The sequence below is a fragment of the Panthera leo genome, chromosome A1 (genome assembly GCF_018350215.1).
Source record: "Panthera leo isolate Ple1 chromosome A1, P.leo_Ple1_pat1.1, whole genome shotgun sequence".
Taxonomy (NCBI): domain Eukaryota; kingdom Metazoa; phylum Chordata; class Mammalia; order Carnivora; family Felidae; genus Panthera; species Panthera leo.
In genome coordinates this window covers 215,821,370-215,847,515 of record NC_056679.1, presented here as the reverse complement: position 1 = coordinate 215,847,515, position 26,146 = coordinate 215,821,370, and the positions used below count along the sequence as shown (strand labels likewise).

At 35.8% G+C, this 26,146-nt stretch overlaps 1 pseudogene; it reads left to right on the top strand.

Annotated features, from left to right (window-relative positions):
• The first annotated feature begins 5,397 nt into the window (after window positions 1–5,397).
• LOC122198567 lies at window positions 5,398–13,668 on the top strand (annotated as a pseudogene).
• Window positions 13,669–26,146: the final 12,478 nt, after the last annotated feature.

The window sequence follows — 26,146 nt, the reverse complement described above, 5'->3', positions numbered from 1 at the left end:
TCTGTTTCTAAAAAGTAAATAAATGTAAAAAAAATTATTTTAAATGTCAGTAGTGTGAGGGTAGAGACAGCATGGATTAAGGGTAGGGAGTCATTAGTTTCTAATAAAGCCAGTTAATAGGCTATTACAATGATGAAAATAAGTTAAGAGGCTTACGAAAGGTGGTTGAAACAAATGAGTATGAAGGGAAGGAGTTTGAGTCTAAATATATCAACAGAAATTCATGATTGATCTAGAGCACAGAAAGCTAAAGAAAATATTGGAATAATATAGTTTCATAAAAATCAAAATGAATAAAATTATAAAAATAAAAAGATGTATTATAAAAATGTCTTTTAGGCATAGCAAAGGTGTAAAAACTTAATTTTTACTTATGTTTTCTATTCCAAATGTACTTGCTGAGCTTGAGGAAGGCTTATCAACGTGCTTTTTTATCCAGCTCCTGCCTTATTTCTGTGCCACAGTTTTAAAAATGGAAAAGAAAAAAAAATAATAAGGACAACAGAAAAGAGTTTTGAATTGATTTTCTTCTTTCTTTACATTTTACTGTGTATGAGTCCTCTCTAGGAATACCATTTCCTCTCATTCTAATTTCATGATCACTTATTATTTACCTTTTTTTTTTTTTTTTAATACAAATGCTCGGTAAAAGGTTCAAAGTGTTTCTATCACTATACAAGAGGACTTAAAATGCTCTTGTAGTAAACAGCAGGTTATTTAAGTTCCCACAAAAAATTTCCTCTTTATGTACTCCAAATTGACATTTTACCTCTGGAGTCAAAATGCCTTGATATAAATTCTCGTTCTGCCCATCATTCTAGAAACTTTTATTTTTATTTAAAAAAACTTAATGTTTTATTTATTTTTGAGACAGAGAGAGACAGAGCATGAACAGGGGAGGGGCAGAGAGAGAGGGAGACACAATCTGAAGAAGGCTCCAGGCTCTGAGCCATCAGCACAGAGCCCGAGGCAGGGCTCGAACTCACAAACCGTGAGATCGTGACCTGAGCCGAAGTTGGACGCTTAACCGACTGAGCCACCCAGGCGCCCCTAGAGACTTTTAATCTAGGGGAAATTACTCAATCCCTCCATGCTATGGTGTCATTAACTGAAAATACAAGCACAAAAGGCGCCTGGGTGGTTCAGTCAGGCTGAACCAGGCTCTTGATTTCTACTCAGGTCATGATCTCATGGTTCCTGAGAATGAGCCCCCGGTAGGGCTCTGCACCGACAGCATGGATCCTGCTTGGGAATCTCTCTCTCCCTCTCTCTGTCTGCCTCTTCCCTGCTCGTGCTCTCTCTCTCTCTCTCTTTCAAAAATAAATAAACTTTAAAAAAAGGGAATATAAGCACAAGGAACAACAGATAAAAGTGGTAAGAGAAAAGAATATTTTTGGTACTATCTGCTGCTGTAAATATGTATACATCTATGTAGATGATAGATAAATCTTATATGAATATCTATGTCCATCTTTCTTTCCATGACTGATCTATCTGTATGAATGTAGTATCTCTAAACTGATATGGCTGTTATAACTTTGATTTTGGTACATGCGTTTATTTAGAAGCACCTGGACAACATCAGAGATATCCACAGATCTAATACCTCTCACCTAGTTGGTTAAGTGATTGCAGGTGAGATTATTTACTCCGGCAATTGTATTATAACACAATTGTATTATAACATAGTCTCACTCCACTTTTACATAGAGAGAATGTCATTAAGTAAGCCAAAATATATATAAGCAAAGACCGTATTGAAGATAACAGGTATGACGATCAGAGTCAGAGTCGAGTAAAATTTCAAACAGGCAGTGTCTTTAATATCTTGCTTAGTTTATGCTTGGTTCTCCAAGCGTTTCTTCTAACTTCACTATCATTGTTCAAAATATATGGTAATCTTATTCCTGCTAAAAGTAAAACAGTTTAGGTTTTTATACCCTCTAGGAATATTTACAGTTTAACTGGTGAATGTAAAATATTGATTGAACTTTGTGATTCTAGTGGCGGTGTATTAGACAATATGACAGACGGAGATGTGTTTTAGGGTAGAGAAAATATCTCGCTTGCCATTCTCAATTAAGGGATCCCTGTCAAATACAATAAATTTAAAACAATTTATGGATAACAAGCGAGAACTATTTTGCTCTGTGACAAAATTTCAGAAACACCACAACGAATTAACTGCTGCAAATCAGCAGGGGACTTTCTCCATTTGTGCCCAATGGCAGAAGTCCGACCATTATTCTGTGAGCTGGGGTTTGTTTTCATAGCACACATCACAATTCGACCACACAGGAAAAGTGGACGTTTTCTTTATTCAACTTTTTTCTTAAATAAAAAAGGAAGGGAGAAATAATTGGCCATTATCTCACATATTCCAAGGGCAACACCTTCCTTTGTGGCCTGTTGTTTCAGCTTTTGTTCAGGTTTCATCCTGTTTTCTCTGGGCCACTATTACAGCTTCTAAAAGTTAAGTTGAATATAAATATAAATTTCTGCCCTTTTTTTTTTCTAATCACGGTATCAATGTTTGTTTTCTCCCTGTGGCTAGTGACTAACCTCCTGAATCCTGCTTTCAAAATTGATTTGAAGTCTATATTCAATCATGCATTTCCATGTCTAATACATTTCTCTCTCTTTTGTCTTGTCCACTGGAGACAGAGGATTTCTTTGTACAGCATCTAAGTGTTTTCTACTCTTCCAGAAAAAACACGAACCACTTGTATACCTTCTGTGCCACCCGACTGACATCCACGTCTCATGTTTTCTGCCTAATTCATTGCTCCTCTCTTCTACCCTTTAGAAAACCCATGCTCATTCTTAAAGTCAAATACCACTATTGTAAGTCCTTCTTAAATTTCCTGAGTTCCAATGGAATAGTGAGTAAATTTTTAATACTTTTTATTATAAATGTTTTGTATCTTCCTTACAGATCAGATTCTGTCATTTAGATTCCATGAATAATGTATCACAGAACACTTACTCACTCTGCCCAAAGTCATACAATAAGCTGAATTCAGTTCACTTATAGGAAACAGTCCCAGCTTTTGAAAAAGAAGTTACTGTGTGGTCCAGTGTCCTTCCTCAAGATCATTGACACATCTCTATTTCCTCATAAGTGCTCATAACTCTTTCTGTTGGTGGGTTCAGATGTTAGTGTTTTCTTCCTCTTATCAAAGTAGCCTTTTCCCAACAAATTTGCTAATCGCTGACAACTGACAGTTACACAGTCTGTCACTGATGGTGTTTTATGTGATACATTGATCAATTCTTAAACCATTTCTTCTTTCCTGTGCAAGAGAACCACTTTGACCAACCTTTTAGCCACAATTGATAAATACTACTGTTATCTGTCCTGAAATATGGCCAGTCTGGAAAAGCTAACTAGTGGCATTTGGGATTTCTGTGTTGGAGAAATGTCTGTTCTCTGTTCTTTTTTATTGGTGAGAATCTTTTTCCATTGGCTATTATTTATTGATGAAGCAATGACAATGCTGAAGGAGTAGAAGTAGAAAATATCAGCGAAAGTCAAGGCTGACATCTGTCGAGCTGAATAGCTTCAGTTTAGTTTTAAATAGAGACTTCAGAGGAATCCAGAACGATGAACATAGCGTTTATGGCATGTTAAGAATTATCTTTCAAACATTAATATGCAATACAAAATGTGAGGAACTGCTATTACTTATTATCTAGCTTAAATGATAATACTTTATACAAATTATACACCACTATTTACTTTGTACCATACTCTCATGTTGCATCCACCTTCTCTCTGATACATAGAAGTAATCATGTTGAACTTACCGTTTACTTTCAAGCATCATAATTTTACTGTGAGTAAATGTGTCCTTAAATAATACAATATCAGTATCTCATGCTCTATATGTTTGATATGATTTCATCCTGTGAGTAAATTTCTACAAAATGCTTTGCTTGCTTAAACACGTGTTGATGAGGTCACTGATGTTTCGTACAGTTCTTTGCTCAATGTTGTATAATAGTTTATTGTATGAATACAATGCAGTCCTGAAATCTAGGCTATCCCTAATCTCTGCTTTTGTAAACATTGCTGTGATAAATAATTCAGTCTGTATCTTCTGTGCTTTTTTTTTTTACAATTTTTCATCGAAATATATACACTGAGGTTGAATTATAATGCATAGGTCACATGACTGCTAAACTTTAATAACTGTTGTAAAACCTCTTACACCAGCCTAGTATAAGATACCATGTAACTACTCGTCTAAAAGTTGTAAGGAATTCTCAAAAGAAACTTGTAGACTTAATTAGTGAAATTAGGAAGGACACATGACATAAGAGCAACGCACAAATATCAATCTGATTCTATATGTTAATAATAAATAATTTAAAATGAAACATTTATACATCCCTGTATATAGAGAGAGAATGAAAACATATACATCAAATGAAATACTTAAGTGTAAACCGAGTAAAATATATACATGGAATGTATATATGAAAATGAAAAAAAGTTAAGAACTTTCATAAGTAATTGAGATGTAGCATATTTATGGGTTGGAAAGCTCAATATTATTAAGATATAACTTCTCCACAAATTGATCTATAGATTTAAGAAAATTTTAATCAAAATCCTGGCAAAATATATTATAAAAGTAGACAAGAATATTCCCTAATACACTAGTGAAACAAACTAGAGTTTATAAATAGGCCTATACAATCATAGACAATTAATTTTTGACAAAGTTACAGACATAATTCAATAGAGAAAGTATGGATTTTCTTCAACAAATGGTGTTGGGACAACTGAACACCAATATGCAATAAAAAAAAATGCCTTGACTTCATCTTCACAGCTTATAAAAATCCCCTGAAAATTGATTATAGATATAAATATAAAATGTAAAATAAAAATTTAGAAGAAAACACGCACACACATCTCCATGATGTTGGCTTAGGCAAAGAGTTCTTAGACACAGCATCAAAAGCATATCTTTAAAATACAGGGAAAAAAAAAATCTGACAAATTGGATTTAGTCCAAATCTAAAATTTTTGCTCTGTGAAAGACACTGTCAAGAGAATGAAAGAATAAGCTACATATTCAGAGAAAACTGCATACCCAGCAAAGGACACACGTACAGAATATGTGAAGGCCTGCCAAAATCAAACCGAGAACACGTGCAATCCAAGTTTTCAAGTGGGTAGTTTCCTTGAGCATATACTTCACCAAGAAGATAGACAGCTGGCAAATGAGAACAAGGAACTATCATTACCATCAAAGAAGTTCAAATGAAAACCACAGTAAGACACCACTAGTGATCCCCGGGCCTCACAGGGTCGGTTTGCAGACCAGTAGGAGTCAGTGCCTCGGGCCCGGGCCCCGCCTCCAGCTGTCCTTCCAACTTGGCCCAGTGATGCCAATGGACCTCAGCAAGTGGTCCTGGCCTGTGACCTGCAGCAAGTGGAAGAGCGGCCACAGCATCCGCTGCAGGTCAAAATCTTCGGAGCACAGGTGGATGGAGCTGGGCAAAGTGCTGACGCCCACCCGGGTTAAGAACCAGCCCACCGGTCTTGCATGGGATGGCCTCAATCCAGGTGAAGTGCACACCTTAGTGGTGATAGATCCAGATGCTCCCAGCAGGAAGGACACCAGAAACAGAACGGCACCATTTTCTGCTGGTCAGCCTGAAGGGCAGTTACATCAGCGGTGGTACGATCCTTCTGATTAAGTCGCCTCTGGGCCTCCCAAGGCCACAGGCCTTCGCCACTAGGTCCGGCTGGTTTTCAAATACAATGGGCCACTGGCTTGTGAGAAGCCCATTCTCAGCAACCAATCTGGGGACGGCTGTGGCGAATTCAAAGTGGCATCCTTCTGCAAAAAGGAGCTGGGACCCCAGGTGGCCGGCACGTGTCACCAGGCAGAATGGGATGACCAACTGCCCAAATTCTGTAAGCAGCTGCCTGGGAAGTCGGGAAATGCTAGAAGACAGAAACCATCCCAGAGGTCTGGAGCAGTGTTCTCAAGTTCAGGGATGCATGTAGATTCCTCTGCTTCTCCTTTCCCATTCTCACAGATGAGGCCAGAGCAATCAGGTAGTGATTTAAGCTAGCTTTTCCACCTGCCTGTCGTTTATAATTGAGAGGGTCACACCCCGGTTTATGTTTTGATCACATTTGAATTCCACTTGCGGCGGGGGGAGGATGCATTTTGGTACTAGCAACCCAGAATTTAAAGAAGAAAACATTCAGGTAAAAAGAGTAGGCCTACAGTAGGCCAAAGAATCTCTAAGGGAGGTTTACATAAAAAGAGATTTGTTTCTTCTTCTTCCATTGTGAACTGGAGTCCCAAATTGTGCATGACAACACTTCTGGGTGGTGTTTTTACATCCAGCTCTCTCACTAAGACAGCCAGAGTTTGACGTGTCCCCAGTGTGATGATGTGCCTTGGGCTGCTTACTAGGGTCAGTGTCCTTCTCTGGCTCCTTTAAAGAGCAGTACAGGAAAAAACAATAGGGACAGTCACTTTGCTGTCAAGACCCTGCCATCGAGATGAGCTGCAGGGCTGCGTGAGTGAGGGTCAGAAATCTCTAAGTCTGTGCCTCTTAAACTCGACATTCCGTCTGTGTAAGAAAAGATGATCGGGAGTTGTGGAATGTTGTATTAATTCTGCTGTTTGCTTATAGTTGAATACAAATAAAAACATTATGTGAGGAAGAAAAAAACAATAAGACAGCATTGTACGCCTGTTAGAATGAGTAAAATTAAAAATAAACTGATAATACCAAATCCTACCAACATGTGAAGCAACTAGAACTCTCCTATGTTTTCAGGAAGAATGAAAAATGGTACAGCCACTTTGAAAAAAAAATTGGTAATTCCTTGTAAAGTTAAAGATACATTAGCATATAATCAGCAATCTCTCCCTAGCTATTTTCCCTAGAGAAATCAAAATTCATGTTCACACTAAAATGTGTACACAGATATTCATAGGAGTTTTATCCATAATCGCCAAGCAGTGGAAATAGCCCGAATGTTCTGTAATGAATTTATTGCCATTAGGTGAATTAATTATACAAAATATGGCATATTCATACAATAGAATGATAGTTAGCAATAAGTAATAGACTATAAATACAGGCAACAACTTGAATGAATCACAAAATAATTGTTTAGACTGAAAGAAACCAAACTTACCAAGGTTATGTGAGGCGTGATTGCATTTATAAGAGATTCTGAAAAATTACAAAACTACGGGATCAGAGAACATACCAATATTATAAAAATGGAAAGAAAAACTTGACTTCATGTAAATTTAAAGATTAAATTTAAAAAGAAAGCAAGTTAAATAGAAAAGAATCTCTGAGATCATATTATGCTTTGTACGGAATGATTTTGTTAAATGCCATTTCCACCACACCACAATTTCTGTGAAATGTTGACTGCAATTTTCCTTCAAGAAAACTACCTATTTGTTTGTTTCTTTGTTATTCTCTTTTTGCCTGTTGCATCTCTAGGAAAAGTATATACATGTAAATATATACTTGCCACCATTTTGGACACTTTAACTCATATATTTGGTTAACATTGTCTTTCTCATGCACCTTCGTCCTCTTTTCATCTTGTACTATTAAACTGTAGCTATGACAAATAGTCAAGTTGAGTTTAGTGCCGAATAAATACAGGAATAATGAATGAATAAAAAGTAGATCAAATATTTGAATTATATAAAACTACAATTGACACTGACACCCTAAATAATGTTTATACATTTCAGCCAGAGAACTTTCCTCACTTTATTGTCACTGTATTTATTGATGATATAACACTATATCACAATTATTTTCTTACAGATTCAGAAATTAAATGTAATAATTGTCAATATTTTCATGTATATTTTCTCTTTCTCTCTCTCCCCCAAAACTCTATAAGGTGTCTATATAATGTGAGTATATTATACAATATGACTATATGTGGGTTGTGTGTATTATACATATACATGTAGGAGCGCCTGGGTGGTTCAGTCGGTTAAACCTCCGACTTCGGCTCAGGTCATGATCTCTCACGGTTCATGGGTTTGAGCCCACGTCAGCTCTGTGCTGACAGCTCAGAGCCTGGAGCCTGCTTCATATTCTGTGTCTCCCTCTCTCTCTGCCCCTCCCCTGCTCATACTCTGTCTCTCAAAAATAAATAAAACGTTAAAAAAAATAAAAATAAATAAAAAATAAAAATGTACTTTACATAGAGTATATGTTTATTTTTATATTCACTTTGCATACACACACATACATTTTTTTTAAATTGGAAATGTATAGGTTGGTTTCTTGCTTTTATGCTCTTTCTAATTTGCAAAATCTCATAAACAATATCATTCTCATATATTGGTTATATTTAAAGTTCACTTAATTGCATTGTGTTCAATTATAAAATGATTTATTTGAGCATGCAGGCTTTTTCTATTTTTTCTGTTACATTATTTTATAACTTCTGTAATGTGTTTAATTACTAAATATCCCTTTGATTCACGGTTTATTTTTGTGGGTTTGTATAGAATTAGAATATGCCACTATTAGAGTTGTGTTTTGTCTTTTTGTTTGTTTGGTTTTGTGTTTAAGTCGGACCCATGCCCAATGTGGGGCTTGAACTTAGAATCCTGAGATCAAGAGTCCCATGCTCTGCTGATTGATCCGCCACTAGCCCCTGAAATATGCCACTATTAGACTTAAGTATCAGCTATTTCTTTTGTTTACCTTTACCTCAGACTTTTGATAAACAGTGTTAAAAAATTAATTCAAATCATTTATCTGTTCAATTAATCCCTTTCCATACTGAAGTACAACTTTGAAAATTAATAGGAAGAAACTTTTTGCTTTGGCATAGCTCTAGAGAGTCAAATTAATCATATTTATATTCAAATTCACGTGGCTGAAATTATAAGTGATTTGATTTTTAGTAGTAGAATCTTTGTGGTTGAATCATATTAAAATAGTGTAAAAACATTCTCTAAATATTTTGATAACTTGACATAAATGTAAATAGAATTTTAACTGCTATCCCTGATTTCCACATTATAGAAAAAAGACTGATTAATAATATAAGAAGCTATAAATAGCTTCTTTAAATATAGTTCTGGCCAATATTAGCTGCCCAATATCCAAGAAACAAAATACACAATTGGTTAGAAATAACACATGTGTAATAATTTCATTATTTTAGTTTTATTTTATTTTATTTTTTACAAATGTAATAATTTTAAAATTATCATTCACATAGGGGTGCCTGGGTGGCTCCCACTATTAAGCATCTGAGCCCTGATTTCCGCTCAGGTCATGATCTCATGTTTTGTGGGATCAAACCCTAGAGCTCTGTGCTAAAAGCACAGAGCATGCTTGGGATTCTCTCTCTCTGTCTCTCTGCCCCTCCCCAACTTGCCTGTGTGTGTGCATGCACTTGCTCTCTCTCTCAAAATAAATAGATAAACATATATATATATATATATATATATATATATATATATATATATCTCATTCAAATAAATGATTTAAAAATCATTCATGGCCCATGTTTTGACCACCTCTGAAATTATTTCCTTAAAATATATAAGAAAAAAATATTTGTTCCCATAATAGTTACCTCATTAAAACAATGCGACTGGACTTCCCATTTGATTGTCACATGATTTAACATTATTATACAAAATATAAAAACAAAAACAAAATAAAACATAAAGAAGAAGCTATTCATAAAAGTTGTTCTTGCAGAAACATCGTGCGTGTCTTGAGCTGTCTTTTTTAATTCTGTTCCTCCCTCAGTCTTTCTTCCATAATTCATTTGGGTTTAGTAGGAGACAAAAATGTAGAATATAGACAGTAACCTTGGATTGCTTGTTTTATTTTACATTTCTTAATGAATACGGTTTTCTATTGATAATCATAACAAAAAAAAATAAGTGTTTTCATTTTTCTACTAAAGGATAATCATTTTGTTGGCGTTTACTATCTGGGATAACTAAACAACCCAGTCCCCTTTTATCTTCCTCCTCCTCCTCTCTCTACTTCACCATCATCACCATCATTATTATTATTTTCATAATAATGGAATAGTTTCTTAACTAATACTAAAGTTCATAAACGAACTCCCTACTAGGAGTCAGGTTCATATACTATAATATTCAAAAATTCGTATCTTTAAATGCTGAGTAAGTAAAATTAAGAAAGTATGGTTACTAGTTCCTCTGTTAGGCGTTAGTGTGTTTAGGACTAGATCATAAACAGCATCTATCTACATAATTTGTGAAATATTAATAAAACCAATAAATAAGATGAAATATCTACAACTTTGTATTTGAATTTGAGAATAAAACTTACAGTAATCTACTTTTATATTTAATGAAACAAAAGAGCAGAGCGATTAGGACATTTGTTCGAGCGAGCATAAGAAATAGTTAATTCTGGAATTCTGGGTCTCTGCTTCTTTTACTGAGTCTGCCGTAGAGAATTTCCAGTTCTAAAGAGCTGATATTTTAGTGTAACTTGCGTATGCCACGGATGAAACCCGTTCATTGGTTGAGTGACTGAATTCTGTTTCGCTCAAAGGAGTGCATTCCCACCAGCTCAGGTGGTGAAAGAACACACGTGAACTGCATTTGTCCAGACTGAGGCTTCTAAAGCTTTCTGCACTCTTTTTTCCCCTTTTCCAAATTATTTCGTTAAGGCTCATGAACTTTATGCCTTAACAGATATTTGGGGCAAAGAACTAGACAAAAGAATTAAGATAATTTGAGAAAACTAGAGATTTTTAATTATCAAAACATCTGAAACAATTTTTCCAATTTAATTTTTTATTGTCCTGTTTTAATGGGATGATAAAAAGAAAATATGTTTTGTTTTTTTTTTCATGCTTATTTATTTTTGAGAGGGAGAAAGAACATGAGCAGAGGAGGAGCAGAGAGAGAGAGGGAGACACAGAATCGGAAGCAGGCTCCAGGCTCTGAGCTTTCAGCACAGAGCCTGACGCTGGGCTCAAACTCATGAACTGTGAGATCATGACCAAACCAAAGTCGGATGTTTAACTGACTGGACCACCAAGGCGACCCATACATTGGTATTCCTTACTGGCCATTAGTGTAATCTCTATTATGAGTAAGTGTTGAGGAGATACAAAGTATCTAGTATGTGTTTGCCTCCAAGTAAGTTAAAATCTTAAAAGAAATATTTTTTTAATGGTCTCAAAAAAAACCAATTATCAATATGCTATACAGGCAACCACTGTCATAAAAATTGAAGATTAGAGATTTGAGTAACCGGGTTTATCCAATCAACAAATAAGTTGAAAGTCTTAATATATATGTGATCCTCTCAAAAGTGATATAACAAATGAATGTTTATTAAATATATGTAATTAAGCATTACAGTAATTTTTCCACTTTTTTATATTTCCATTTGAAATAAACACTAATTAGACATTCCTAACATGTTGATATTTAGATTAAAATACCTCCTAATAAAATAGATATGATTTTTATGCAAGATTTTTTCATAGAGAAAGCACATAAATTTCACTCAGTTATGAAGCAAACCTTTATTTTTTGGTATTTAAGTAATGATAGTGGCTATAATTTATTGACTTGTAGTAACATGTTTTCTAAACTAAGCACATTACATATGTTTTCTCGGTAAAACCTTAGAATACCTCTTTGGATTGAGAACGCTGAGTCTGAGATTATATAATTCACCCAAGGTCAAGAGTTTGGTAGTTTACATTCAGGTTTGTATAACCTCAAGACTTATCCTTGAAATGATGTTATATGCCTTTCACATACATTGACATTTTCTAAGAGAAATTATTTCATTACTGTAGGATTATACTATGCTCAAAATCATACATAATTTTGAAAGGTAGAATGATACTTTAAAAATCTTTATATCAAATCAGGAAATCTATCAAAAAGTTAAAATGAAATATTACTCTATTCCTTCCATGTTACATTCCTGGAGATGTTGTGTCTAATGATGCTAGACAAGATTATAAATTATATTACAAAGATTGACTAAGGCTTTCCAATCATTCATTGTCTTAGAGCATTTGCTTGACTGTAGATAAGATCTTTTGAGTAACAAGACTTACTGTGTTATTATATAGATATATGAAGCTCCACATTACCATACAGAATAAGGCAGATGGCAGATGTTTCCAGTTATGCATGATGATATTAACATGACAAAACCCATATCAGCCCTGCAGCTCATCTAAAATTCCATTACCTCATTATTGATTAATTCCTTCGACTTTAAATTTACTTGAGATGTACTTGACATATATGTCTACTTTGTCTATTTATCCCAGAATGTTCTACCTGTCAAAATGAAGGAATCTGATGGTGTTCTTTCAATGAGGAGAAACTTAACATTAGCACATTTGCCCTTGACAAAACAACACACACAAACTAAAGTCTTAGTCATCCTAATACAGACACACTACACACACAATAATTATGCATGTAATTATTTTCTCATGACTCAAATTATGGAAATATTTAAATTCTATAAAGGTGCTTAGTGCCCTTTTTCTATTTTCCCTTTTATAGTTTTGGCCCAGCCAAAAAGCTATAAGGAGTAAAAATCCCTGTGCCTTAAATATTGTAAGCATTTTGGAAATCCCCAAGGGGGGGAAAAATGAAATATTTGTGGCCATTAGTGTAATCTCTATTACACTAATCTCTATCACACTGTTTCTTTGTAACTGTATTATATGGCATGGCAATACTATTTTGATTTTTAGTTTATTATTTGAAAGAATAAAATTGTACATACATTTGATTACAAAATTGTAAGATTTACCTAGGTGAATATACACCTTGTAAGTGCCATGTATTATATTGTGCATGCATCTATTGAAGTATTTTTAAATATATTTTTGGTTATTTATTGTCATAACTTAATAAGTGGTCAAATGCTAAGTGATTGAAGAAGTCTGTTGGGCAAGTGTTTATTTACAAAAAAAAAAATCTTTTTTTTGAAGGATGGAGAAAGCTTCAAAAGTAATAAGGAATTTTTAATGTACTTGGAAAGACACAAATTAATCAGATAGTTGAAGATGAGAAACTAGAATGTCTCAGCAAGGTGAATTACTCATTTAAAGTGTGATGTTCAGAAAAGAATATAAAGCATGATCAATGGGAGATGTATGACCCACTGTTCCCGGAGAAGGAATTTTTACTTGGTTTGAGTCGGCATACCACACAGAATTAGAAAGAAGAGCAGTAAGTTAGTTTGGCGGCTATGGAAACAAAATAATATATACAGTCAGCATTTGCTGGATGCTTCCTTTCTCAGCACAATTTCTTATTCTTTTAATGCTTCAGCTAATTGAATTCTTTTTTTTCCTATTTTTTTTTATTTTTTTAAAATTTATATCCACATTAGTTAGCATATAGTGCAACAAGGATTTCAGGGGTAGAGTCCTGAATTCAGCTAACTGAATTCGTAGAGCAGCCCTTTGCAAAATATCCCCCATTTCACAAGGCGGAAGTACAGACAACCGCCATTACCCCCAGCACTCCCACTGCTATGGCTTTCATCCACCACCACCACAACCGCATCGGCGGCTACTACCATGGACACACCCACAACTACACTATTCAACCCTGTTACCACTGTGACCTCCACTACCACCCCTGCTCGCCGTGACCACTGTTACCACTCTAACCTAAGCCATCATCAGCTCTTCATTTAATTATAACAACCTTTTCCTCGTTGGTCCTCTGCTGCTACTGAGAAACTCCCGCAGGTCTATTTTCCATACAGAAGTCAGAGAAACCTTTTAAAATATAAATCTGACCATATAACTTCCTTGTTCCAAAATCCTCTCTTCCCTTTCTATTGCTGATTCTTGTAACAGCAATCCAAAGTCGTCACCATGCCACAGCAGTCTGTAGGATCTAGCTTTGGCTCACCTTTCTAAAAGTAGAACCTATAATCTCCTGCTTCCTTTATTTCAAATAATTTGGCTTTTCTGCTTCTTCTCAAATACACAAAGCTCACTTACCTCTGGAACTTTTTAGCTGATTTTGTTTCTGCTTAGGATAATTTCTCCTCAATTTTCCATGACTCATTTTCTCAACTTATCCAGTCAAAAGACTAACTTTTGACAAAATTCTTCCCCAAACAAGTACTAAAATGGTGCCATCGTATTAGAACGCATCGCTTCCCTTCCCCGTAATCTTTGACCTGTTTTAGTTTGCTTCAAAGCACTTATAATACCATGATTTGAATAATTGCATTATGAGTTACTACTGTGCACCAGGCAGCATTTTAGGCTCTGGAAGTAAAGCAATGAACAAATGAGCTAAATATCAAAGCAAAAGGAAAACATAAAATTCCACCTTTGTGAAACATACATTTAATCTCCAAGAGAGAACAATAAACAGAAAAAATGTAAAATTTATGTTGGATTAGAAATAAAATCATTTTTTGTCTATGTCATTAGAATATAAGCTCCATGAAGGCAATTAACATATATGATTTGCAATGGAAATGTCAAGTTTTCTTGGACTTACTAGTCACTGGGGCCAGATCACAGAGTTGTCTGCATGATATATTATTTGAGTTTGTTTGGTTGACTTTGTCCACTTTGCAAGCCACTGGAAAGTGTCCAACTTTTGAGTCACTTAGGAAACAGATCAGAGCAGCATATCCCAGTGCGATTTGTATTGTTTCCAATATCCAAAGGAGTCCATCAAGCAATAGACTTTCAAATTTTGATTTGATTTGATTTCATTTTACATTTTATTTTTTTTCTTTTCATTTCATCTGGGTGTAATCAACATACAAAATGTTTTGGATATTTAATGTGTACATCTCGATGAGCTTGAGGACACGTATGCACCTATGAAAATGTCATCATATGCAATGTCCGAAATTTATCCATCCCTCTGGAAGTTTTATCTTTTCTTTTTTTTTCTGATAAGAACATGCAGTGTAAGATCTACCCTCAATAAATGGTTAAGTGTACAAGGTAGTAATGTCAACTGTATGCACTATGCTGTACAGTGGATCTTTATGACTTAGTTATCTTGCATCAGTAAAACTGCACAGTCTTTGATCAGCACCTCCTCGCTTCTTTCTTGTCCCAGACCCTGGTAATCACCATTCTACTCTCTGCTTCTGCAAGTTTGACTATGTTAGATTCCTGATACCAGTGATTATCATGCACTATTTGTTCTTCTGTGTCTGGAATATTTCCCTTAGCATAATGTCTTCCAAGTTCATCCATGTTGTAGTTAACGGCAGGAACACTGTTCTTATTTTTTTAGGGATAGGGACTATGAGAAGCCATCAATTACTTTTCATTGGGAGAGGATATCCTAAAAAGCTCCATTGTTTGAACACCAAGAAACTCATCAGTGTACTGTATTTGTCATTTTCTGTCATATATAAATTTTACCAAAATATAATGTGTCTGCTACTTCTCATTCTCATTTTCTTATTAGCTAGATGCAATCATAGTAATACATCATCATGGTATCCCATCAAATGAAAAAAATAAAAAAATTAAGAACAAAACATTACGTCCTGGCAGACAAAACTTGCACAGTGCCTTAGAATCTATATGTAAGAATATATTTAAGTTATTGTAGACAAAACTGGCACAGTGCTTTAGAATCTTTATGTTTCTGTGATTAGATATCAAAAAGTCTTTTGCCATTCAAAGCAAATTATTTTTAGTGTTTTGATTATTTGTAAGTTGAAAAAAAACAGACGTCTAGGTCAATAGCTATATACCAGGTGCCAGGTATATTTGTTCAAGTTAAGCATACTCACACATACCTCTTCTCAAATATATTTGGAGGTGCAGCTAAATATGTTTATGAAAATTCATTGAAAACATCTCAATGTATCCGTCTTTTGAAAAGCAAACACAAGTAAAAGTAAACGGCACGCATTTTTCACAACCTTGATGGTGACGCTCTTCTCTACAATTTTCTGAGAAATGCAGTAGGAGTTTCGATTTACTACTTTGACAGAAAGAGAGATCCCAGGGCTCTTGACTCTTCCTAACCAGGAATTGGGAATAAAATGTGGGGCTTCTGTCTGTTGCTGAGCACATAATTCAGGAACTGTGTAAATACCTGCAAACAATGTTCATGATCCAGGTGGATGCCCCTTGAGTTGGACATAATCAAAACTTAAATTCAATGTCTAGACCCTAGTCAGCTTCTATGTTGACTGATTAACAGTGGCATGCTTGGTCCCCTTATATTTGTGTTAACTAAAGAGGGTTTCTAATAATGAATGGCCTCTTAAAATAGTTCCCAGTCTCCTGGAATAATTATTCTAACAATTTGCCATAGATTTCTTTGAGAAAGGGTAGGAGGAAGGTTTACAGCATATATCTCTAATGCTTCATAGGTTTTTTTTTTTTTTCTAAGAAAAATAGCCTTGCATTCATTCAAGAAGCTTAAGGACTGTATAATAATTTAAATCTGAGATGTAGGTGAGAGCCCATAATGAATGTCCGAGTACTGCTTCACCATGCCTGAAACCTCCTTTTCAATTACACGTCCGGTATGCAGTAGGACCTTAACAGGAGCTTCGTTTGGAGAACCTGTGATCAACTTCTTGATCAAACTCTTTTGAATGTATTCTTTTGTCATTTCAAACTCATTTAGCTTTTGTTTACTCTGTAGCAGAGATTTCAGTCAACCACGTGAACAAACATTTACAATTATAATAATGTATGAGCTAACACAAGGGTCAGCAAAGTGCAGCCTATGGTTCAAACCCAACACACTACCAATTTTTGTGAATACATTGTTATTGGCATACAGTTGTGTCTATTCACTGATGTATTAACTATGGCTATCTTCTTAATGCAATGGCAAAGTTGTGTCGTCATGACAGAAATAACGTGGTCTGTAAAGTTTAAAATGTTTAGTATCTGACCTTTTGCAAAGAGAGTTTATCCACCACTTAACTAGTGCATTGAGTTCAGAATCTCTGGCATGTATATGCCAGAGATATGGCATGTATCATATCATAATATATGATATGATACACATACCATAATATGCATGTATATGCATATTAATTCTCATACTATGTTTTTAAAGACCTAAAAACATCAGAATCCAACTCCACATACCTTCTCTACATTTTAGGTAATACCTTCTAGCAAAATCTTGAAACTATTCTGCTATGAAACTTTATTCCTGGTCTTACCCAACCTCATCTACTCCCAAACAAACAGGAACTGACTTGAGTATAAAATTGGAGGCAATGAAGTGAGGTCAGGGTGAAGGTTGAAAAATATCTTCATCCCCAACAAGGCACCTGCCTAAAACAGATTATTGTAAGACCTTTAATCAAAATAGAAATAGACACATAAAAGAAAGGAAGAGTAACTCTTGCTGGCAAAGGAAATTAAGTAGGGTTTGGAAAGCTGCTATCTTCTGAATGACCTATACCTCCCATATGGCTCCATTTTAATTCTCAGGGTCTCACACCTTAACAAGAATTCCCTGAATTTCAAATAAAAGACCCAGTGAAGCTGATGATTCAAATGACATTACAATTCTGCAGTCTTTGAATTTGATTCTTGGTTACTTTAGTTCTGCAGTGACTTAGAGATAAATTCTTTCAGCACAGCCATAGACAACTATTTATCTAACCATTCCCCAAGTTGAGAAATTGAGAGAGTCATTATTTTTCTATAAGGCTGCCATAAGATTAGAAGCAAGCAGCCTGTCCTATATCCCTTATATCCCTCATGCTAGCATCAACTCACTAGACACAGTAAGTATAGGTAGATCATATCAGTAACCATGGCTGAAAATTTAAATAACTCTTTTGTTACTACCTGGCAGACATTGCTAGCCTCATTTTTCAATATCAGGTGGATCCTCCCTGACTGGTAATCCAATAAGGCCAAATAACCATGCGTAAGACTTCATTTCCTTGAGGTTCTATTGCCTGTAACTACATTTGTCATCAATTTCTGATATAGTCAGGATTCTTAAGAGAAAAAAAGGAAAAAGAAAAAGAAAAAAGGAAAATACTCAATTGAAGTATAAATGAAATTTACTGAAAGGTATTTGGATCTTTGAGTGGGTCGTGAAGTCAGGCATAGGTATTACTAGCGACCGTATATCCCAGCCTGGGGTCATTACAACAAAGATCACAACTGGCAGGGCCAGAGTCACTGCTCCTGACAGCGTTGATGTGGGTGCTGAATGCCAGAGACTCTTTTTTTAAATTATGGTCCAGACACCCAGGTGATTCGGCCATCATTTTCAAGCATGTACAATGTATGGTATTTTCCGCCTTCATTGTCTTTTCTGGATGAGAATTCCAAATTTAAAATTGAGAAGATGGAACCATTGGGAACCATTCTGGCTGTAAGAGAGGGCAGGAGAGCAAAATTTTACTCGTCCTTTTGTGAGAAATAAGTTACAGTATGAGAATGTACTTAAACATAATCAGAGGTATTCAAAACTTGCTATGTGACTAAAATATGACAAATTTCCAGCACACCAATTGAAAAAAAAGAGGAAGCAATGAAACATTATTTTGACGTCTTTATAATTGTTTTAAGTGTATGCACTCTAGAAACAATAATGTGTTTGCTACTCTTGAGTGAACCATAAAAACTACACATCTGTTCCTTAAAGAACTTGACATGATCTGGCTCAGTAATTTTTATGTTGTGATTGTTGTTCTTCTTTAAAACATCAGTGAACATATTGTAATGCAAAAGGTACTGAATGTCTATGTCTGTGTTATAGTGTCACTTAATTTGATTTCACATTGATTACCAATAGGTACTATATTTCTAATTTCAGTAACAGGTAGTATTTACATCCATATGGCTTAAGTACTGACTAAAAAGCTTTATGTACTCTCTCTTTCTCTCAAAATACATAAACATTAAAAAAAAGGGGGGAGGAGCGGCACCTGGTGGCTTAGTCGGTCAAGTGTCTGACTTCAGCTCAGGTCATGATCTCGTGGTTTGTGAGTTCAAGCACCACATTGGGCTCTGTGCTGACAGCTCAGAGCCTGCAGCCTGTTTCAAATTCTGTGTTTCCCTCTCTCTCTGCCCTTCCCCTGCTCCCACTGTGTGTCTCTCTCTCTCAAAATAAATAAGCATTAAAAAAAAAGTTTTGTATAAATTGAAAGCAAACCTGCTTAACTCACAACAAATTATCTAATATTATCTCATTCACTCTCATTCATATATATATATATATATATATATATATACACACACACACACACACACACACACTTTTATCTTTATATCTCATGGCCTCATAAAATATGTGTTAATAATAAAATGCTTAACATGATTTCACATTTTAATCCAAACATTGGATTGGAGAACACAATTATTGAACACATACAAACATTGTAATGGAGAACACAATTATTGAACAAAAGAATTGGAGATAAGTCAGTTCAGAAGGAACATATTTTCTTCTGAAGAAATGTTCTTGTAATGGGCTTTTTGGAAAATAGAACCTACAGAATTCAGCCATCTTTGACTAATTCTTGGATTACTATCTTTTTCCTTATTAATTTAATATGCACTTTAGTATCTCATGGATTCTAGGAATAGTTGATTAACTCCTCAGTATATACTGATATTTTGCAAGAAAAGTAAAGTGACTCATTTTAGAAAACAAAACTACAGTTTCAGTTGCAATTTAATTTTTTTAATTGTTTAATATTTATTTATTATTTTGAGAGAGAGAGAGACAGAGAGACAGAGCATGAGAGCAAGGGAGGGTAGAGAGAGAGAGAGGGAGACACAGAATCTGAAGCAGGCTCTAGGCTCTGGGCTGTCAGCACAGATCCCCACGCAGGGCTCTAACTCACAGACTATGTGATCATTACCTGAGCAGAAATTGGGTGCTTAACCGACTGAGCCACCCAGGCGACCCTCGGTTGCAATTTTAGATGTGTCTTTTTTCATTAAGCACTGGCTCTGGGCCTCAGCTTAGAATTTGAGGTCTGATCTATGAGTGGACCAGGACAAAGATATATGGCTTTTGTCTCTTAATAAATATTTCTCTGTAAAGTATATTTCCTTAACTCATGCCTTTATTTTTTGCCTGACAAAGAAACTGTAATTGACAAAATAATGTGGATGGTACCGATTATAGGGGAAATGCAATTGGTTATACTTGAAATCAAGTGTTAAAAGTTTTTATCATTAAAGGACATTTTATCAAACCATTATATTTAAAGATAGAGTATGTATGTATATGTTGTCCTGGCCTATTGTTAACCAGTATTGTAGCTGGATTGGCCCTTGTTGTTACTATTATTGCAAGATGCCCTTTAGCAATAACCATCAAGAAACTTTGAAACAATAAACTTTCTTGCTTAACAAGCTGTTGACGACACAAGGCACACCTAGGGACACATTGTGAGATCTGGGTGCAGGGAGGGGAAAGAGAGAGTGACAGAGTGCATGCACTGGGGTCTGCTTTTATCAGCGTCCAAGGAGGGGCCTGACATTTCTTAGGCTGACTCATTATTGGTGAATTTAAAACATAAGAGCAGTAATTTTAGACAGGAAGAGAAAAAGCAAGTAGCCAAAATGGTCATTTATTGGAATTTTAAAACAAAAGAGCACAGGAAGATATAGGGCTGCCTGGCTCTTTAGGCCTTCTTAGAAATGGATGCCCTGGCAATGAAAGATTAAGTCAGGCACTTGCCTTCTGAAAAACAAACAAAAACAAAAACAAACAAACTAAAAAATTATGAGGGCTTACACTACAGTATATATCAAGACAGAGATCATATTGGACAAAAGGGTCCTAATCATGAATGCAGACAGTAAAGTCACCCTTACTTCTCTCCATCCCATACACCTGCACCTGGACCATTTGCACTGGATCATAAGAAATGGCTGAGTTTTGACATTTTTAACAAAAATTAGTGTGCAATTTAACAAATCTAGAACCATGATTAATCCATAGGGATATAATAGTCATCACATCGAATCAGAAGCTGTCTTTCCTGCTCAAACTTTGGCTGCTATAACTACAGCAAGGAGCAACAAATAAAACATGTTTTATAGAGTACAAAATTTTACATCGAGAATTTCTGTTTTTAAAAGGACCTCCACCTATTAACTGTATTACCTACTTACTCATTTTTACAAGGAAAGAAACATTTCTATCATTCATTTGATCATTGCCTTTCATATTTGCTGTAAGCAAATGAAATTTACTAAGGATGTAACTTGTGCTGGAATAACCTTCAAGATAAATAATACCTCTGGTACTGCAATTTTAGGAAAAATGTCCTTGCAAAGGGAACGGAAGGAAGACAAAGAAAGTATAAAATCCATATCACTCTAACTTTGATAGCATTTCCTTTCTAACAGGAGACATAAATTGAAGGATAAGTCTCAACAAACAGTTTATACTTTATTTATTCAATCCTGGACAATTCTGTCTATGACTGTATTACAAATATCGCACTTTCTTTCCAATAATTCACTCCTTTAAAATAATTGGCTTAACTATGTCAAAGTAATATGTTTTCTAATGCCTCACTATGTGTTTCTCTTTTTCCCACAGGAAAAAAAGAGAGAGACAGAGAGAGAGGGAGGCAGGGAGAAAAAGAGGGAGAGAGAAAGAGAAAGAGAGGGGGAGGGAGGGAAGGAGGGAGAGAGAGAGATACAAAGAAAGACAGACAGAGGGAGGGGGTGAGAGAGAGAGAGGGGAGAGGTTGGGAGGGAGGAGGGAAGAAAGGGGAGGAGAGGGAGAGGAACAGAGGGAGGGAGGAAAAGAGAGAAAGAGAGATGATGCATAAAGATGCTGGTTATAAATATAGAAATAATTGTTACAGAGCAGTTCTCATGACCAGTAATGCTCTGGACACTACACCCTTGTATCTCCCTCATCTGCTGCCAACTGAAAGACATTTTTTTTGTCTCGACCTTCAGTCTGTTTTGATCACTCCAGGCCTTTGCTTTCAAGTGACACTCCTCCTCCTCAACATTTTGTGTCAGTTTTGTGTTTTGTGGCTCTGCTCTCTGGTCGGAAGAGCTAGTCGTCATTAATTATAGAGGAAATGCGTCCTCCTCACGTGTGTCCTTCCTTCTGGACGCTAGCCAACGTGGATAACTCTTATTCGTTCTGCAGCACGCCAGTCCCTATGGGCTTTATTAAAGACGATCACGTGATGAGTGTGCTAACATGTGGACAAGGAACTTACCAGAATGTGGCCATAGGCATGACTTCAATTTGTTGTCATTTTCTGTGCATAGAGGAAGATGTCATTGATACAGATTACGATAATTTTCATAATCATCATTGTGATTTAGCTTTGAAGCAACAACAGAAGGGGAGCATTATCAGTCTTCATGTACCCTACAGTTTGGACACTTTGCAGTGTGCAAGCTTTATCTACTATTTTATTAACTCCAGAAGGGTGGTGTATGTCAAAGCACCTGATGTCCTACTAAGAAATTAATTCAAAGTAGAGGTTTTCCCACTTTTTACTTTTCTTTGTAGCATATTTTATTCCATAGGGGGAGGCTAGCTATTTACAAATGAATTCTAATAATGGAAAATTACCAGGTTCTTATATACTTTAAAGCAATAATCACATAGGAAAAATGGGAGACAGAAAGACAGGAAGATATGCATTAAAGCACATGTTAATATAACTATTAAAAGAACACTAAAGCTATTTTATCAAAGGGACAGATTTTGTTGCCATGTGATCAGATTTTTTTTTTTTTCAAATACAGTGTTTTGCAGTTACCAGAAAGATCCTGTAGCTGTTTGGTTAAAGTTTCTTTAAAAAAAATTGGGCCAGTTTAATTCAACACCATCATATCCAATTTCAAGTTCTTTAGGCCATTGGTTTCTATTTACCTTTTGCATTGGAGACCGGTATTTGGTTTTAGCTGGTGTTTCTCTGCCTGGTCCTTTTCATTTTACTACTCGTGCTCTGTAGCAAGAATTTCCAGGGCAATGGATTATAGGTAGAGTCATTTAAGAAACGACTGGTGCCATCACGATCTTTCATCAGGACCACTCTTTGATGGCAGGTGCGGGAATGCTGCCTCTATCTCTGTTTCATTCATTGATATGATTGATTCACTACTACTACTACTATTTTTTTCAGGGTTTTTAAAAATGTTTATTTATTTTGAAGGAGAGAGGGGGAGAGAGTGGAGAAGGGGGAAAGAGAGAAGGAGAAAAAGAATCCCAAGCAGGCTCCATGCAGTCAGTGCAGAGCCCAGAGCCCAGAGCCCAACAGGGGCTTGATCTTAGGAACCATGAGATTATGACCTGAGCTGAGTTCAAGAGGCTTAAACGACAGAGCCACCAGATGCCCCACACTGGTGCCAGTACCATTTCTGTTTATGTCCCCTAAGTAGTGCATGTGCAGCTGATTTTCTTCCAAGCCTTCTTCACCAAAGCAGGTATCCTCTGGCCAAATCTTTTCAAAATGACTTTTCGTGTACAAATCCCAGTGGAGTCCACACAAGGCTGAAAAGTAGCATCAGGTATCCTTGCCATCCCAAACAGAAGTGAAAGTTAACTGATTCCTGCCCTTTCTCTTTGCCCTGAAATCCCTGGTAGTTCTAATAGCTTGTCACCTCAAGACCTTTTCATTTCAAAAGCAAAAACAGGTACAATGCCTTCGGTTTCTCTAATTTCCCTCCCATAGAAACACAGAGTGAGGTTAGTCTCTGCTTCGGAGATTCATCTCTGTTTTACCTGTAGGATTTCTCTTGACCTTCCTTTACTCTGAAGATGGGAAGAACACTTCCTTGCCCCATGGAAGTAGAAGGGTAATAGCACTCCTCTCTTTGCCGAGATGGATGTCTTCAAAGAATCTCCTCAACTTATTTTTAGAGAGTCTTCCCTTACCTAGACTATCCCATGGGGTAGTTGCTACTCTGATTTTGCCGTTTAAGTCTTGCACAGATTGCCTAACCTCTGAAAAGGCAGAGCACTTATCACACATTCTCTCCAGGTTTTCTAAAATATTCACAATACAGAAGGTCCTCTTCTATATCCTATTATAGGCACATTGGTCAGACTGTGGGCTGATTAAAAATAAGAAGATAAAAAAAGCTGAGAATTGAAAGTGTGTGTGTGTGTGTGTGTGTGTGTGTGTGTGTGTATGTGTGTGTGATTTCACTGTTCAGAGGAGTGGGTTCCTGACCCCATAAGGACAAAATAGTAGTCCATATGGAGCAGTGGGAGGTATACACCCCTGGAGAAGCAGGATGCATCAGGATAATTTTACTCGACAACACTAACTCATTAGATGACATATCCACTCCCTTTTGTTCCAAGTTCCTGTCTATTCACCAAACAACCTCATGATTTTAATTTGGCTTTTTATATAAATTAGCTTACATGAGAGAATTTGTTGATCATAGGCCATGAGTCTTCCTGAAAACTGTATTTTTTATTTTAATAAATTCCTGAAATTATAGTTAGCTCTCTTTTAATTTGGTAAAAGTCTCCTTGAACATATTAGACCATTACCAATGAATACCTGATATATTAAACATTTGTTTTCAGGGGCGACTGGGTGGCTCAGTCAGTTGAGTGTCCAAAGACTTTGGCTCAGGTCATGATCTCACGGTTCATAAGTGGGAACCCCAGCTTGTCTCTGTGTTGACAGCTCAGAGCCTGGAGGCTGCTTCGGATTCTGTGTCTCCCTCTGCCCCTCCCCTGCTCACACTCTGTCTCTCTCTCTCTCAAAAATGAATAAACTTAATTTTTTTTAATTTTTCAAAAGGTAACTATTTAATAATGATAATTGCCATAAAGAAAATTCAGATTCCATGATCTATATATTTCTTGAATTCTCCATTCATTGTGCAAAGTTTCTATCCTCGTAAGTTTGGCTCTTAAATTAAGTAGTAGGGGAGTACTAAAGAAGGAAATATAAATTAAGAGAATGTGGAGAATGATTCTTAACGGCAATGACCCTTCAGTTATATTTGGAGAATAAACAGGATTAACTGGGCTTTAGATGGATAGAAATAGTAAATAGACATGAAGAAAATAGCATCTTGAATTCTAAATATTCTAGGACTTCCAAGTCATCCTTTATTTCATTTTTTAAATGAATTGCCTAAACCTCATACATCATACTCAAAATAATTGTAAAATTTATTCAAGCTTCAGTTTAGTATATAATAAACAATTATTATTTTAAACTATGACTTTCTGGAAATTTACTAACGATGCCATTGTGTTCTAAAGAAAAATTGTAAGCATATTCTCTGTATATTAAAAAAGAATCATAAAAACATATGTATACCAGGGGCACCTGGGTGGCTCAGTCAGTTAAGCATCCAACTTCAGCTCAGGTCGTGATCTGGCGGTCTGTGAGTTCGAACCCCGTGTCGGGCTCTGTGCTGACAGCTCAGAGCCTGGAGCCTGCTTCGGATTCTGTGTCTCCGTCTCCCTCTGCCCTTCCCCTGCTCATGCTCTCTCTGTGTCTCTCAAAAATAAATAAATGTAAAACAAAAATTAAAAAAAAATATATGTATACCAGTATCAATTATACTTATGTTTGAAGGACAAGAAGATCCAGTTCAGTTTAAAGTTCCTCTGTATGGAGCTTTATAATGCTGTTTTAAAATTGATTTAACAATTTTACTTTTCTATAAGAACATCAATATGGGAGTTGAAAATTTAGCTTTAACTACAAATAAATAACTTCTAAATGTTCTTTGTGATAAGATCCTACAAAAGGCTCAGAAAATTTTATTTCATAGCCTTAGTAAGAATCCATTAGTGTTGTTCATAAGATAAAAAACTATTTTCATGTTTATTTAACTCAGTTAACTATTTCATGTCTATTTAACTCAGTTAACTCATGTCTCTTTAACACAGTTAAAGAGAAATATTTTCTCCATATAGTGTCTTCACTGTTATCAGAAGTTTTATTTTTATTTTTTAGTTTTTTAAATTGTTTTAAAGTTTATTTATTTTTGACATAGAGAGAGACAGAGACATAGACAAAGTGCAACCAGGGGAAGGACAGAGAGAGACACACACACAGAATCCAAAGCAGCCTCCAGGCTCCGCACTGAGGGCACAGAGCCCGACGGGGGACTCAAACCCACGAACTGTGAGATAATGACCTGAGCTCAAGTCGGACACTTAACCAACTA